Genomic DNA, 13,040 nt, shown 5'->3' with positions numbered 1-13,040 from the left:
GGCAACTGTCCTCCGGCTTTAGGCTGGACAGTCCGGCTGCATGTGCAGCCTTAAGCCTGACACTCATTTGTCCTCCTTTTGAGAAAATAACAAAAAGGTCCGCCTTTTGGCACATTACCTTGTTAGTTTAATACTTATTGGCAAAATATGTGTGTCAAAAAAGCTGTGTCAAAATAAGTAATTTCATTGGTTAAATTTTCGTGTCGTGACCTATCAACACATGGCTATTTTTAATATTCAAATGAGCCATGTGTTGATTCGCCACAACACCTGCTCACAGCAGTTGCTACCACCAAGCTGTCAATCAAGCTCTCAGCGACAGAGAACGTTACAATAACTAAAGTCGGTTGTTGGACTGAAATTCTGAAAATGCTCATGCTTACATGTATAGGCAAAGCCTGAATACAGCACCTTCTATCTGAAACAGAAGGTGCTGTATTTTTTACCCTTTATCTATCCAGATAAAAATATTAAAAACAGTTTCTGTATGATGTTTATTAGACCTATGTATTCTGAATTGGAAGGGCACTTTGTCATGAGCTGTATCTTGTATATTTATTATTAGTTATGTGGTATGTGTATGCACCTTTTTGTAATCTGGTGGAAAAGATAAGATATTCCTTTATTTGTCCCACAATGGGAAAATTCCAATGTTAGAGCAGCAAAGTGGATAGAGAAAAAAACCGAAACTTCCCTTTCCCGAGCCACATTTGCCAGCTCTGACTGGGGGATCCCGAGGCGTTCCCAGGCCAGTGTCCAAATATAATCTCTCCACCTAGTCCTGGGCCTACCCTGAGGTCTCCTCCCAGCTGGACGTGCCAGGAACACCTCCCTAGGGAGACGTCCTGGGGGCATCCTTACCAGATGCCCGAACCACCTCAACTGGCTCCTTTCGATGCAAAGGAGCAGCGGCTCAACTCCGAGTTCCTCACGGATGGCTGAGCTTCTCACCCAATCCCTAAGGAAAATAGTAGGAAAATCTTTTTTTTTTAATTATAATAAAAACACTATGTACAAGAGAAAAAACAATAAGAATCCACAAACAACATATAACACAAATAGTAGCAGCAGCAGCAGTTGCACATGGGCAAAAGACTGCAAAGTGAATATGGAATGGTATTGCACAGTAATTATTGCACATTGTTATTATATATAAATATTATATATATTAATTAATTATTATTATTGATGCCAAGAATTTTAACATATTAAAATTTAAAATGGGATCATACCAAACAAGTGTCTGTTTGTGTGTCCCTGTGTATGCAAAGTGTCCCCCTTTTTGATGTGAAGGAAATGGCCACCTTAGTGTCCCAGGAAATAAAACACAAAAATTCTCTCAAACAAAATTGTAAAAAATAAGAACAAACAAAAAGAGAATAAAAGTTAAGAAGTAAAAAAAAGCTAACTCAAAGGCGGGAGTAACGTAACAGGCACCATGCAGCTTTCGCGCACGCGCACTACTAATCATCTTAATGTATATAGAAGCGTTTCTTTTGTATGTGTGAGAGCTTTTCAGTAGTGTATATAAGAGCGTTTCACTTGTATGTATGAGAGCTTTTCAGTAGGTATATAAGAGCATTTCAGTAGTGTACATAAGAGCGTTTCACTTGTATGTATGAGAGCTTTTTAGTAGGTATATAAGAGCATTTCACTCTTGATGAAGATGAATGACACATAGTATCTTATTTAGTAGGGGTATCTTGTGTAGTAAAATCTTAAACTATCCCATATGTTACCCTAGCATCTCATGTTTTGACTGCTACAAATGCAACCCGATCGTTTGTTCAATTAGTTTTATAGAGCTAATGGAACATATGACAGTGTGTGTCTGTAGCAAATAAAATGTGAAAAGGCATGAATTCACTAATGAACATATAAATGTAAACAATAATGTGTTTTGTGCTAGAATGTTTGCTTATGTTGTTCTTTGCTGTATAGACACCTCCATAAATGTTGCCATTTATTGCTTTCTGAATATAGTGGTTTTGTGGCTTTTACATCATGATTAGGTGTTCCATATATCTGTCCTAAAGACATCCAACTGTCTTGTTTATCTAGAAATAATGTGCTTTCTAGAACATATTCTAGCCAATGAGCAAGTATTTAACGAAACCTGTAGTATAATAGCCCTCTCAGGAACATGTTTTCTGTTTACCTCTATGATACTCACAAGCTGTGTATCATACATGCTGGCAATATCAACTCAAAGTAATGTCTTGTTTTCTACACTAATATTTATTTGATGATATTTATGTTTCCAATCATTTCCAATATTCTGAAGCCATGCTGATGCCTTTCAGTCATTACAAACCATTGACCTACTTTGGTTGACCTACTTTAATATATTTAGGTGTTTATAAACATTATAGGAGTAGCCTAAAAGCCAAATAACGTTTTATCACAATTAATTATTTTCAATAGCCCCAATATGTCCTGAATAGTGTATTAAATTGTTTGATGGACGATGTTATGACTATGTCAAACAATTCAATGGACAGTAGAAATCACCGAAAAAATTTAACCGTCAATATTGTTTTTATGCATGTAATCCATACAGCAGTGTTTCTCAATCCTGGTCCTGGGGACCCCATAGGTTGCACATTTTGTTTTTAGCACTCATCCACCAGATTCAAAATAAAGACATAATGATTGGTTGATTATGTCAATCAACTGTGTGAGTGTTAAGGCAAAAACTCCTTGGGGTCCTGATGACCAGGATTGGGAAATATTGCCTAGAAATACTGCCTAGAGAAATAAAAAATTATTTGACAGTCCCTGGCACAAAAAAGTTGTAAAAAGTTGTTAGTCATTCTCAAACCTTCTCCCTGGGGTCTTGAGCCATTCCATGTATTATTAACTTTTTCATAGTAGACACACTTGATTCAACTTGTGAATGGTTGTTCAAGTTCCAGACTACAAAAAACTGTGAAATGTATGCTGTTCCCCAAGGAGATGTTTAAGAACCAGGGCAATAGCTCTCCCCATCACATGACATTGATTTTCTCCAGCTTCTGATTATAGCCAGTCAGATGTTTCCTATCCATCCCATACTTTCCATCCACTAATAATGCAATTATTGATTGGCCAGATGTTGCTAGCTTGCCCTCCACTGGTCAGAGAAGTCCATTGCATGATCATGCATAAATATTGCAGACATTCTTCCAGTCTGAAAATGTAGGTGGACATGTGTGCATCTTTAACAGCCTTGCATTCTCAAGTGGTGTCATTAGGCCTGGGCTTCCATTGTTATACCCCCGGATCGTTTTAGTTTAGGCCCGGGTCTTTTGATGGAGATATTATTTAAGTGTGCATAATCACACTCATCACTTGCACCATTATATATAGAAAGAGGCATTTTAACTGCGAGGATACCAGGCCAGAGCACCCTTGTGCAGTAAATAGGTGTCAACTTTTAACTTATATCATCTTTGAAAAAATTCTAAAAGTAAAATTATTTTGTACGCTAAAAGTAGTATCTTATAGAAAATAAATAGTGTTTGACAACTTTGCTTTGGTCAATTTGACTTGTCCAGAAGATCAATACAAATATGTTGCATGTTTTGTGTATTTTTTTTCAAATCCGAAGGTATGTTAATTTGTTTTACTTTGTACCATTACTCCACAAACATATACACTCACCTAAAGGATTATTAGGAACACCATACTAATACTGTGGTTGACCCCCTTTCGCCTTCAGAACTGCCTTAATTCTACGTGGCATTGATTCAACAAGGTGCTGAAAGCATTCTTTAGAAATGTTGGCCCATATTGATAGGATAGCATCTTGCAGTTGATGGAGATTTGTGGGATGCACATCCAGGGCACGAAGCTCCCGTTCCACCACATCCCAAAGATGCTCTATTGGGTTGAGATCTGGTGACTGTGGGGGCCATTTCAGTACAGTGAACTCATTATCATGTTCAAGAAACCAATTTGAAATGATAGTGGTCATAAAGGGATGGACATGGTCAGAAACAATGCTCAGGTAGGCTGTGGCATTTAAACGATGCCCAATTGGCACTAAGGGGCCTAAAATGTGCCAAGAAAACATCCCCCACACCATTACACCACCACCACCAGCCTGCACAGTGGTAACAAGGCATGATGGATCCATGTTCTCATTCTGTTTACGCCAAATTCTGACTCTACCATCTGAATGTCTCAACAGAAATCGAGACTCATCAGACCAGGCAACATTCTTCCAGTCTTCAACTGTCCAATTTTGGTGAGCTTGTGCAAATTGTAGCCTCTTTTTCCTATTTGTAGTGGAGATGAGTGGTACCCGGTGGGGTCTTCTGCTGTTGTACCCCATCCGCCTCAAGGTTGTGCGTGTTGTGGCTTCACAAATGCTTTGCTGCATACCTCGGTTGTATGTGGTTATTTCAGTCAAAGTTGCTCTTCTATCAGCTTGAAACAGTCAGCCCTTTCTCCTCTGACCTCTAGCATCAACAAGGCATTTTCGCCCACAGGACTGCCGTATACTGGATGTTTTTCCCTTTTCACACCATTCTTTGTAAACCCTAGAAATGATTGTGCGTGAAAATCCCAGTAACTGAGCAGATTGTGAAATACTCAGAACGGCCCGTCTGGCACCAACAACCATGCCACGCTCAAAATTGCTTAAATCACCTTTCTTTCCCATTCTGACATTCAGTTTGGAGTTCAGGAGATTGTCTTGACCAGGACCACACCCCTAAATGCATTGAAGCAACTGCCATGTGATTGGTTGATTAGATAATTGCATTAATGGGAAATTGAACAGGTGTTCCTAATAATCCTTTAGGTGAGTGTATATAATGTGAATATGATACAAGCAAATATGAACTTGAATGGAAAAGGAAAGATGGAGGTTTTCTATAATTATTATAAGTATCTTCAAAACGAACTAATGACACGCTGAACCTCAACCTTGCTGATGACCCAGGACGAGGACAGGTGAGAACAGCAGGCTAGTGGACCCATTAGAACAGCAGTGATGTCTAGGGTCAATTGTAAGGAAAGAGGATGATTTAGGTCTCCAAGCACTGCTTGACTTGCAATTTTAGACAAATAGCAATCCAGTTGCTTTTCTAGATAGAAGTGTTGTCTGTAGTGTTGTACCTGCTTCAATACTAATGTGCATCTGTAGTATACAATTACCTCAACATCATCAAAAACATGGCATCAGCTGCGCCAATATTGGTAGAAGACCAAGCTGAAATGCCTTGGAACTGATATGTCTGTGTCTAATACAGCTGGTATCAATAAGATTTGTGGGTGTAACTATTGTGCTGTTGGGGCTCCACAGCAGCAACATTTGGAGGTTCTCAGGATCAACTTTAGAAGACCAAATTGGCCAGCTTTGAGTCCACCAGCTTTTGTGAGACAGTTAAGTCTCAAAATAGAAAATCACTTCTACTAAATATTTTATTGTACTACAAAAAGTCTGAAACTGTTAACATGAGAATCAATGGTCAATTATTTACAGAAGACTAATTTAATTATATTAAATTTAATAATGGAAAATTAAATGACAATGATCAGGCATTTGCTGCCAATGTTAGCATTGAATCTCCTCAAAGCTACTCACCTGTGAATCAAAGTTCAGTTTATTTACCAAAAATTCATATTAGACATTGAAAGCTACAAAGTTACTTGTAGTGTATATGATAATCAGTTTTGCATATGGCCTGTAGGTGGCAGTATATACAAAGGCATCACCAATTGACGTCAGTATGCTATTAATCAGGGTCCAGCAGGTCCAGTCATGTGTGGTGTAACTAATGTTCATAATGATAGAGGAAACCAGTGTGAGATTTATGTAAAAATATGGCTTATTTATTTACATTAAATCCTATATTCATGACATTACAATGATTACATTGTCCCACCTTCTCTACTTTATATTGAATTAAAAAGCCAAAGAAGACAATATATGGCAATTCATTTCTAGCAGTATTGCATACCAGGCGGGGTACTGTATATGGTGAGAAAGAAAATCATTTGTACAGTTAGATCGAGAAATATTTGGACACTGAAAAAACGTTCACATTTTTGGCTCTGCACACCACTACAATGGATTTGAAATGAAACAACCGAGATGCAACAGAAGCGCAGACTTTTAGCTTTATTTCAAGGGGTTGAAGAAAATATGGTACGAAACGTTTAGGAATTGCATCCATTTTCATACACCGTCCCCTTATTTCAGGGGCTCAAATGTAATTGGGCAAAGTAACACAATCATAAATAAAATGTAAATTGTTTATATTTTGTCAAAAATCCATTGCAAGCAATAACTGCTTGATGTCTGGAACTCCTTTGTGATGGTTTGCCAGGCCTTTACTGCAGCTGTCTTCTGTTGTTTGTTCAGTTGTTTGTGATTTCTTCCTTACATTTTGTCTTCAGCAAGTAAAATGCATGCTTGATTGGGTTGAGATCAGGTGATTGACTCGGCCATTACAGAATATTCCACTTCCATGACTTCTCCATACATTTTTCTTCCCATCGTTCTGGTACAGGTTGATCTTAGTTTCAACTGTCCAAAGAATGCTGTTCCAGAACTGGGCTGACTTTTTAGATGTTTTTTGGCAAAGTCTAATTTGGCCTTTCTATTCTTGAGGCTTCTTCACTTGGCTGGATGTTGTGAATGGGTTTTTATTTACCATGGAAAGGATCCTACAGTCATCGACCACTGTTGTCTTCCGTGGACATTCAGGCCTTTTTATGTTGCAGAGCTCACCAATGTGTTCCCTTTTTCTCAGAATGTACCAAATTTTTCAATTTAAGGATGGCTGGTTTCACTTTTATTGAGAGCTCCTTTGATCGCATGTTGTGTGTGCATTTTTTTTATCCATTAAAATGACATCAAATTGATCAGAAATATAGTGTAGACATTTTCAATGTTGAAATGACTATCGTGCCTGGAAATAGCAAATTTTTTAAATAATGAAATATCTACATCAATCAGTCCTGTGTTTCAAAGGCACTTTGTATTTGCTAATCTATGTTTATCATTTTAAAAGGCTAATTGATCATTAGAAATATATTTTGTAATTATGTTAGCACAGTTTAAATATATTGTGCTAATTAAAGAAGCAATAAAACAAGCCTTCTTTAAATAGTTGAATATATGGTGCATACATGGGCAAGATAAGGCCCCCGGGCCGGATCCGGCCCGTTGAGTCATTCTATCCGGCCCGTGTTACATCCAAAACATACCATAAGCTACCAAGTGTATCATAAAAAGCCATCGTTCTGAGAACTGCACTTTTACCCCGGTCCCTAAATTGTCAGTTTGCCAGCACCTAGATCAGACCTTGGCAAGATAAGGCCCCCGGCCCATTGAGTCATTCTATCCGGCTCGCGATACATCCAAAACTTTTCAAATAATACAAAATAAAAAATACCTGAAGAGGTCCGCAGATTACGTTACTTTATTTACTGTTGCATATTTATTTATTTTCAAATTAAAAGTCCCGTGGCACTCCCAGTAATAAGTACAGCAGTATCATACTGTCTGTTTAAAATACCTTTTATTTGAAACAAGGTATTTGCGTTGCTATGATACGTAGGGACCAGCACCACAATCCACGCGCGGAAGTTATAATGTATACGTACTATACGCAATTGATGGCTATCTATGGAAATGAGCCTAAGAAAAGTTGATAAAGAAAGGCAGGGTATTTAAAAAACTATTGACAGAAAAATATTTATTTGCAGATGTCGCAGGTAAAGCAACTTGCTTAATATGTTAAGCTAACATCACAGTTTTTAAAGAGTACAATTTACAGAGGCACTTCCAGAGCAAGTATGCAGCGAAATACAAAAACTGTCACAATTCAGCAAGTCCACGCGCAGATGCAGCCTGCTTAATGAACATCTTGCAGCAGTACCACACACTGCTTCAACAGAACCTCACACTGTTTCAACAGTACCGCACACTGCTTCAACAGAAATTACTCCTGACTTCACCTCACTTGTCAACGCCCATACGAGGCTCTCCTGTTCATATTGAGTGAGTAGCCCTAAAAGTTGATTTCTTGGGTCTGGGCTGCTGGAATCGCTGTCGTTAAAAGCACGTAGTACAAAAATATACTGTATGAAGTTAGATGACGTCAATTATACCAACATTTGAGTGAAAATCTTCAGAAGTAGTTTCATAGACTTATGTCAGCTCTAATAACTATTATACATATATAACTATTATACACTATACCTTATGTAAAGTAGCTTACTCTGTTGAGTTGAAAGTTAAGTCTTAAGGCAAATATGTGTTGAAACATTTCTGTTGCGTAATAACCCTAAAAAGGGGTTTGTAGGCCTTTGCCTGCCATAATAACAGTTGTTAACAGAAAATAATTTTTAACAAACATTGTAAAAGTAAATTAGGTTCAATTATGAAAACGGTGTTGCATGGAAAATAAATATGCATAAATATAATATGCAAGTTAACAGAGTTAGCTATGTTGTGTGTTTTTTAGGCATGTTGGTTAAAATAGTAATCTGGCCCACAGTGCTCTCTGGCATTTTCAGTGTGACCCCCCAGTGAAAAATATTGCCCACCCCTGACCTGGAGCATCAGAAATTGTCAGTTTGATTACAGGCTCAAAATGCCCAGAAACAAATAACTTTCTTTGGAAACTCAGTCTATTATTGTTCTGAGAAATTAAGGGTATTCTATGTGAGAAATTGCCAAGAAACTGAACATCTTGTGCAATGCAGGGTACTACTTCCTTCACAGAACAGCTCAAACTGGCTCTATCCAGAACAGAAAGAATGAGAAGCCCCAGTGCACAACTGAGCAAGAGGACAAATACAGAGTGTGTAGTTTGAAAAACAGATGCCATCACAGGTCCTCAGCTAGCAGCTTCATTAAATAGTACCCACAAACACCAGTCACAACGTCAACAGTGAAGAGGCAACTCTGGGTTGCTGGCTTTCTAGGCAGAGTTGCAAAGAAAAAGCTGAATCTCAGACTGGCCAATAAAAAAAAAATAGATTAAGATGGGTGATAGAACACAGACAGAGGAAGATTGGGAAAATGTTTTATAGATAGACAAATCTAAGTTTGACAAATCACAAATAACATTAATGAGATGCAGACCACATGAAAAGATCCTGGAGAAATGCTGGACGCCATATGTCAAGCAATGTGATGGTCTGGGGGTGCTTTGGTGGTGGTAAAGTGGGAGATTTGTAAGTGACCCCAAACATTTGAAAGGTAGTGTGTATATATATATATAAGTAAACAAACAGACAATTCCTGCTGTACAGGAGAGCCTGGAAAATGTTTGCATGTAGTCAAAATTATTGAAGAATGAGGAATGCCAGTAACTTGCATAGAGCATGAGTGCCCAAAATTGTACTGCTGCCTTTTACTGGCGACAGTCGGTATAAGTGCATTTCAATTGGACCCCATTGAAGGAGAACCAATCTACAGCTCCAGAAAAAATGAAGAGGAAAGCATTCAAATTGCAGTGGTCTCTTAATTTTAACCCTTCTATTTCCCACTCAAAACCTTCCTTTTCGACTTTTTTTGGAAAGGAAAGAAAAAGGTGCACTGGTCTCTGTATATTGTAGAGCTGTATATTGCATCTCTAAAATCAATACTAGAAAATCAATCAACACAAAAATGCAACCATGCATTTAGAGTGCATCACATAGGCCTTTAAACTAGAATGGTTTAAAGGCATACGTTAAACCATTGTATTGCCATAATATCATCACTTATCCACCACTGCAGAGACTGGAATAATACAGTGGGGTTAACAAGTATTTGATACACTGCCGCTTTTGCAAGTTTTCCCACTTACAAAGCATGTAGAAGTCTGTAATTTTTATCAAAGGTACTCTTCAACTGTGAGTGACAAAAATCCAGAAAATCACATTGTATGATTTTTAAGTAATTCATTTGCATTTTATTGCATGACATAAGTATTTCCCCTCCAAGAACTGCCACCTTAACGTGGTGGAGGGGTTTGAGTACCCGAGTGACCCTAGGAGCTATGTTGTCTGGGGCTATATGCCCCTGGTAGGGTCTCCCAAGGCAAACAGGTCTTAGGCGACGGGTCAGACTAAGAGCGGTTCAAACCCCCCTTAATGAAGAACAACATAATGAGTACCGTGACGTCGCCCGGTATGGCGCAGCCGGGGCCCCACCCTGGAGCCAGGCCCGGGGTTGGGGCTCGTATGCGAGCGCCTGGTGGCCGGGCCTTCCCCCATGGGGCCCGGCCGGGCTCAGCCCGAACGGGTGACGTGGGGCCGCCCTCCCGTGGGCTCACCACCCACAGGAGGGACCATAAGGGGCCGGTGCGAAGAGGATCGGGCGGCAGTCGAAGGCAGGGGCCTAGACAACCCGATCTCTGGACACAGAAACTAGCTGTAGGGACGTGGAATGTCACCTCGCTGGCGGGGAAGGAGCCTGAGCTAGTGCGTGAGGTTGAGAGGTTCCGATTAGAGGTAGTCGGGATCACCTCTACGCACGGCTTGGGCTCTGGAACCACACTCCTTGAGAGAGGATGGACTCTTCACCACTCTGGAGTTGCCCATGGTGAGAGGCGGCGGGCTGGTGTGGGTTTGCTTATAGCTCCCCAGCTCTGCCGCCATGTGTTGGAGTTTACCCCGGTGAACGAGAGGGTCGTTTCCCTGCGCCTACGGGTCGGGGATAGGTCTCTCACTGTTGTTTGTGCCTACGGGCCGAACGGCAGTGCAGAGTACCCGACCTTCTTGGAGTCTCTGGGAGGGGTGCTGGAAAGTGCTCCGACTGGGGACTCTATTGTTCTACTGGGGGACTTCAACGCCCACGTGGGCAACGACAGTGACACCTGGAGGGGCGTGATTGGGAGGAACGGCCCCCCTGATCTGAACCCGAGTGGTGTTCAGTTATTGGACTTCTGTGCTAGTCACAGTTTGTCCATAACGAACACCATGTTCAAGCATAAGGGTGTCCATCAGTGCACGTGGCACCAGGACACCCTAGGCCGCAGGTCGATGATCGACTTTGTTGTCGTCTCATCTGACCTGCGGCCGTATGTCTTGGACACTCGGGTGAAGAGAGGGGCGGAGCTGTCAACTGATCACCACCTGGTGGTGAGTTGGATCCGATGGCGGGGGAGAAAGCTGGACAGACTCGGCAGGCCCAAGCGAACTGTAAGGGTCTGCTGGGAACGTCTGGCCGAGTCTCCTGTCAGAGAGATCTTTAACTCCCACCTCCGGCAGAGCTTCGACTGGATCCCGAGGGAGGTTGGAGATATTGAGTCCGAGTGGACCATGTTCTCCACCGCCATTGTCGAAGCGGCCGCTCGGAGCTGTGGCCGTAAGGTCTCCGGTGCCTGTCGAGGCGGCAATCCCCGAACCCGGTGGTGGACACCGGAAGTAAGGGATGCCGTCAAGCTGAAGAAGGAGTCCTATCAGGCCTGGTTGGCTTGTGGGACTCCTGACGCAGCTGACGGGTACCGACAGGCCAAGCGGGCTGCAGCCCGGGTGGTTGTGGAGGCAAAAACTCGGGCCTGGGAGGAGTTCGGTGAGGCCATGGAGAAGGACTATCGGCTGGCCTCGAAGAGATTCTGGCAAACCATCCGGCGCCTCAGGAGAGGGAAACAGTGCCCTACCAACGCTGTTTACAGTAGAGGTGGGCAGCTGTTGACCTCAACTGAGGATGTCGTCGGGCGGTGGAAGGAATACTTCGAGGATCTCCTCAATCCCGCTGTCACTTCTTCCATTGAGGAAGCAGAGGATGAGGGCTCAGAGGTGGACTCGTCCATCACCCGGGCTGAAGTCACTGAGGTGGTCAAGAAACTCCTCGGTGGCAAGGCACCGGGGGTGGATGAGATCCGCCCTGAGTACCTCAAGTCTCTGGATGTTGTGGGGCTGTCTTGGTTGACACGCCTGTGCAACATCGCGTGGCGGTCGGGGACAGTGCCTCTGGGATGGCAGACCGGTGTGGTGGTCCCTCTTTTTAAGAAGGGGGACCGGAGGGTGTGTTCCAACTATAGGGGGATCACACTTCTCAGCCTCCCCGGGAAAGTCTATGCCAGGGTACTGGAGAGGAGAATACGGCCGATAGTAGAACCTCGGATTCAGGAGGAACAGTGTGGTTTTCGTCCGGGCCGTGGAACACTGGACCAGCTCTATACCCTCTACGGGGTGTTGGAGGGTTCATGGGAGTTTGCCCAACCAATCCACATGTGTTTTGTGGATTTGGAGAAGGCATTCGACTGTGTCCCTCGCGGCATCTTGTGGAGGGTGCTTGGGGAATATGGGGTCCTGGGTCCTTTGCTAAGGGCTGTCAGGTCCCTGTACAACCGAAGCAGGAGCTTGGTCCGCATTGCCGGCAGTAAGTCAGACTTGTTCCCAGTGCATGTTGGACTCCGGCAGGGGTGCCCTTTGTCACCGGTTCTGTTCGTAATTTTTATGGACAGAATTTCTAGGCGCAGCCAGGGGCCGGAGGGTGTCAGGTTTGGGGACCACACAATTTCGTCTCTGCTTTTTGCAGATGATGTTGTCGTGTTGGCCCCTTCTAACCAGGACCTTCAGCATGCGCTGGGACGGTTTGCAGCCGAGTGTGAAGCGGTGGGGATGAAAATCAGTACCTCCAAATCCGAGGCCATGGTCCTCAGTCGGAAAAGGGTGGCTTGCCCGCTTCAGGTTGGTGGAGAGTGCCTGCCTCAAGTGGAGGAGTTTAAGTATCTAGGGGTCTTGTTCACGAGTGAGGGAAGGATGGAACGGGAGATTGACAGACGGATCGGTGCAGCTTCTGCAGTAATGCAGTCGATGTATCGGTCTGTCGTGGTGAAGAAAGAGCTGAGCCGCAAGGCGAAGCTCTCGATTTACCAGTCAATCTACGTTCCTACTCTCACCTATGGTCATGAGCTTTGGGTCATGACCGAAAGGACAAGATCCCGGATACAGGCGGCCGAAATGAGCTTTCTCCGCAGGGTGGCTGGGCGATCCCTTAGAGATAGGGTGAGAAGCTCGGTCACCCGGGAGGAGCTCAGAGTAGAGCCGCTGCTCCTCCACATCGAGAGGGGTCAGCTGAGGTGGCTTGGGCATCTTTTTCG

Source organism: Esox lucius, chromosome 4 (assembly GCF_011004845.1).
Source record: "Esox lucius isolate fEsoLuc1 chromosome 4, fEsoLuc1.pri, whole genome shotgun sequence".
NCBI classification, from domain to species: Eukaryota; Metazoa; Chordata; class Actinopteri; order Esociformes; family Esocidae; genus Esox; species Esox lucius.
This window is presented reverse-complemented; position numbering follows the sequence as displayed.